The following is a 5,000-nucleotide window of genomic DNA, read 5'->3' on the forward strand; positions in this document are numbered from 1 at the left end:
GGTCCCCCGGGGCCTGGACCTGGGGCCCCTCATGTGGGGGTGTTGCCTGGGTGTCTGCTGGAGGCATGGAGGTCGGGACTGGGGGTGTGGGACGTTGTAGGGGGAGGCCTGGTCCGTGTGTGTCTGGGTCTGGGTGCTGGCCCAGTACGGGTCCCGGTCCCGGTCCCCCGGGGCCTGGACCTGGGGTCCCTCATGTGGGGGTGTTGCTGGGGGGTCTGCTGGAGGCATGGAGGCCGGGACTGGGGGTGTGGGACGTTGTAGGGGGAGGCCTGGTCCGTGTGTGTCTGGGTCTGGGTGCTGGCCCAGTACGGGTCCCGGTCCCGGTCCCCCGGGGCCTGGACCTGGGGTCCCTCATGTGGGGGTGTTGCTGGGGGGTCTGCTGGAGGCATGGAGGCCGGGACTGGGGGTGTGGGACGTTGTAGGGGGAGGCCTGGTCCGTGTGTGTCTGGGTCTGGGTGCTGGCCCAGTACGGGTCCCGGTCCCGGTCCCCCGGGGCCTGGACCTGGGGTCCCTCATGTGGGGGTGTTGCTGGGGGGTCTTCTGGAGGCATGGAGGTCGGGACTGGGGGTGTGGGACGTTGTAGGGGGAGGCCTGGTCCGTGTGTGTCTGGGTCTGGGTGCTGGCCCAGTACGGGTCCCGGTCCCGGTCCCCCGGGGCCTGGACCTGGGGCCCCTCATGTGGGGGTGTTGCTGGGGGGTCTGCTGGAGGCATGGAGGCCGGCTCTGGGGGTGTGGGACGTTGTAGGGGGAGGCCTGGTCCGTGTGTGTCTGGGTCTGGGTGCTGGCCCAGTACGGGTCCCGGTCCCGGTCCCCCGGGGCCTGGACCTGGGGCCCCTCATGTGGGGGTGTTGCTGGGGGGTCTGCTGGAGGCATGGAGGTCGGGACTGGGGGTGTGGGACGTTGTAGGGGGAGGCCTGGTCCGTGTGTGTCTGGGTCTGGGTGCTGGCCCAGTACGGGTCCCGGTCCCGGTCCCCCGGGGCCTGGACCTGGGGTCCCTCATGTGGGGGTGTTGCTGGGGGGTCTGCTGGAGGCATGGAGGTCGGGACTGGGGGTGTGGGACGTTGTAGGGGGAGGCCTGGTCCGTGTGTGTCTGGGTCTGGGTGCTGGCCCAGTACGGGTCCCGGTCCCGGTCCCCCGGGGCCTGGACCTGGGGCCCCTCATGTGGGGGTGTTGCTGGGGGGTCTGCTGGAGGCATGGAGGTCGGGACTGGGGGTGTGGGACGTTGTAGGGGGAGGCCTGGTCCGTGTGTGTCTGGGTCTGGGTGCTGGCCCAGTACGGGTCCCGGTCCCGGTCCCCCGGGGCCTGGACCTGGGGCCCCTCATGTGGGGGTGTTGCTGGGGGGTCTGCTGGAGGCATGGAGGCCGGCTCTGGGGGTGTGGGACGTTGTAGGGGGAGGCCTGGTCCGTGTGTGTCTGGGTCTGGGTGCTGGCCCAGTACGGGTCCCGGTCCCGGTCCCCCGGGGCCTGGACCTGGGGTCCCTCATGTGGGGGTGTTGCTGGGGGGTCTTCTGGAGGCATGGAGGTCGGGACTGGGGGTGTGGGACGTTGTAGGGGGAGGCCTGGTCCGTGTGTGTCTGAGGAAAAAAAGAAAGAAAAAAGAGGCAAAAACCACTTCAAGTCTTGTGGACCCTCCAGGGGACCAGGACCACGTCCTGTGGCAGGCCCAGAGAGTCCACCATCCCGGACTGGCAAGAACATCAAGTCCCCCTGAGCCTGGATGAACTAAAGAAACCACAAAGTCCATTTAAACTACCATGGGACGTGTTTTGGAAATTTAACAGAGTCTTTTCTGTAAATCTCCTAAAACGCAACCCATGGTGCACTAACTCTGGGACTCTGTCTGATTTTGAGAAAAAGAGAGAATCAAAAATCAGACAGAGTCTTTTCTCCGTAGTCTACCAGGGGCAGCTTTTAGTATACCATGGGTTGGTTTTAGTATACCATGGGTTGGTTTTAGTCTACCATGGGTTGGGATTTTCGGGTTTTTATACCAGGGGTACCGAAAACAAGAAAAATAGCAGTCTGCAGCCTGTAAAACTCTGGGCTTCGCCTACTACACGTTTGACCCCTGTGTTGGAAGGACATAGCCCATCCCGTGTGTAAGGGGGGCTCCAGGGGAAGAAGGCAGAGAACGGCCTGGAGGTCTTCTGGAGGCTCCAGAGGAGGGGGAACACGTCGCGTGTGAGGCCGAAACGGCTCACCATGTCGGACTGAATAGTGTAGTGAGTAGCCCCGAGTCTGGAGGTCTTTAGGACCCTCCAGAGGAGGGGGAACACGTCGCGTGTGAGGCCGAAACGGCTCACCATGTCGGACTGAATAGTGCAGCGAGTAGCCCAGAGTATGGAGGTCTTTAGGACCCTCCAGAGGAGGGGGAACACGTCGCGTGTGAGGCCGAAACGGCTCACCATGTCGGACTGAATAGTGCAGCGAGTAGCCCAGAGTCTGGAGGTCTTTAGGACCCTCCAGAGGAGGGGGAACACGTCGCGTGTGAGTCCGAAACGGCTCACCATGTCGGACTGAATAGTGTAGTGAGTGACCCCAAGCCTGGAGGTCTTTAGGACCCTCCAGAGGAGGGGGACCACGTCGCGTGTGAGTCCGAAACGGCTCACCATGTCGGACTGAATAGTGTAGTGAGTGACCCCAAGCCTGGAGGTCTTTAGGACCCTCCAGAGGAGGGGGAACACGTCGCGTGTGAGTCCGACACGGCTCACCATGTCGGACTGAATAGTGTAGTGAGTGACCCCAAGCCTGGAGGTCTTTAGGACCCTCCAGAGGAGGGGGACCACGTCGCGTGTGAGTCCGAAACGGCTCACCATGTCGGACTGAATAGTGTAGTGAGTGACCCCAAGCCTGGAGGTCTTTAGGACCCTCCAGAGGAGGGGGAACACGTCGCGTGTGAGTCCGACACGGCTCACCATGTCGGACTGAATAGTGTAGTGAGTGACCCCAAGCCTGGAGGTCTTTAGGACCCTCCAGAGGAGGGGGAACACGTCGCGTGTGAGTCCGAAACGGCTCACCATGTCGGACTGAATAGTGTAGTGAGTGACCCCAAGCCTGGAGGTCTTTAGGACCCTCCAGAGGAGGGGGAACACGTCGCGTGTGAGTCCGACACGGCTCACCATGTCGGACTGAATAGTGTAGTGAGTGACCCCAAGCCTGGAGGTCTTTAGGACCCTCCAGAGGAGGGGGACCACGTCGCGTGTGAGTCCGAAACGGCTCACCATGTCGGACTGAATAGTGTAGTGAGTGACCCCAAGCCTGGAGGTCTTTAGGACCCTCCAGAGGAGGGGGAACACGTCGCGTGTGAGTCCGACACGGCTCACCATGTCGGACTGAATAGTGTAGTGAGTGACCCCAAGCCTGGAGGTCTTTAGGACCCTCCAGAGGAGGGGGAACACGTCGCGTGTGAGTCCGAAACGGCTCACCATGTCGGACTGAATAGTGTAGTGAGTGACCCCAAGCCTGGAGGTCTTTAGGACCCTCCAGAGGAGGGGGAACACGTCGCGTGTGAGTCCGACACGGCTCACCATGTCGGACTGAATAGTGTAGTGAGTGACCCCAAGCCTGGAGGTCTTTAGGACCCTCCAGAGGAGGGGGAACACGTCGCGTGTGAGTCCGAAACGGCTCACCATGTCGGACTGAATAGTGTAGTGAGTGACCCCAAGCCTGGAGGTCTTTAGGACCCTCCAGAGGAGGGGGAACACGTCGCGTGTGAGTCCGACACGGCTCACCATGTCGGACTGAATAGTGTAGTGAGTGACCCCAAGCCTGGAGGTCTTTAGGACCCTCCAGAGGAGGGGGAACACGTCGCGTGTGAGTCCGAAACGGCTCACCATGTCGGACTGAATAGTGTAGTGAGTGACCCCAAGCCTGGAGGTCTTTAGGACCCTCCAGAGGAGGGGGAACACGTCGCGTGTGAGTCCGAAACGGCTCACCATGTCGGACTGAATAGTGTAGTGAGTGACCCCAAGCCTGGAGGTCTTTAGGACCCTCCAGAGGAGGGGGAACACGTCGCGTGTGAGTCCGAAACGGCTCACCATGTCGGACTGAATAGTGTAGTGAGTGACCCCAAGCCTGGAGGTCTTTAGGACCCTCCAGAGGAGGGGGAACACGTCGCGTGTGAGTCCGACACGGCTCACCATGTCGGACTGAATAGTGTAGTGAGTGACCCCAAGCCTGGAGGTCTTTAGGACCCTCCAGAGGAGGGGGAACACGTCGCGTGTGAGTCCGAAACGGCTCACCATGTCGGACTGAATAGTGTAGTGAGTGACCCCAAGCCTGGAGGTCTTTAGGACCCTCCAGAGGAGGGGGAACACGTCGCGTGTGAGTCCGAAACGGCTCACCATGTCGGACTGAATAGTGTAGTGAGTGACCCCAAGCCTGGAGGTCTTTAGGACCCTCCAGAGGAGGGGGAACACGTCGCGTGTGAGTCCGAAACGGCTCACCATGTCGGACTGAATAGTGTAGTGAGTGACCCCAAGCCTGGAGGTCTTTAGGACCCTCCAGAGGAGGGGGAACACGTCGCGTGTGAGTCCGAAACGGCTCACCATGTCGGACTGAATAGTGTAGTGAGTGACCCCAAGCCTGGAGGTCTTTAGGACCCTCCAGAGGAGGGGGAACACGTCGCGTGTGAGTCCGACACGGCTCACCATGTCGGACTGAATAGTGTAGTGAGTGACCCCAAGCCTGGAGGTGTTTAGGACCCTCCACAGGAGGGGGAACACGTCGTGTGTGAGTCCGAAAAGGCTCACCATGTCGGACTGAATAGTGTAGTGAGTGACCCCAAGCCTGGAGGTCCTGTGGACCCTCCAGAGGAGGGGGAACACGTCGCGTGAGAGTCCGAAAAGGCTCACCATGTCGGACTGAATAGTGTAGTGAGTGACCCCAAGCCTGGAGGTCCTGTGGACCCTCCAGAGGAGGGGGAACACGTCGCGTGTGAGTCCGAAAAGGCTCACCATGTCGGACTGAGTGGAGCAGTGAGTGACCCCAAGCCTGGAGGTCC

The sequence above is a fragment of the Micromesistius poutassou genome (genome assembly GCF_964030765.1).
Source record: "Micromesistius poutassou genome assembly, contig: SCAFFOLD_5498, whole genome shotgun sequence".
Lineage (NCBI taxonomy): Eukaryota > Metazoa > Chordata > Actinopteri > Gadiformes > Gadidae > Micromesistius > Micromesistius poutassou.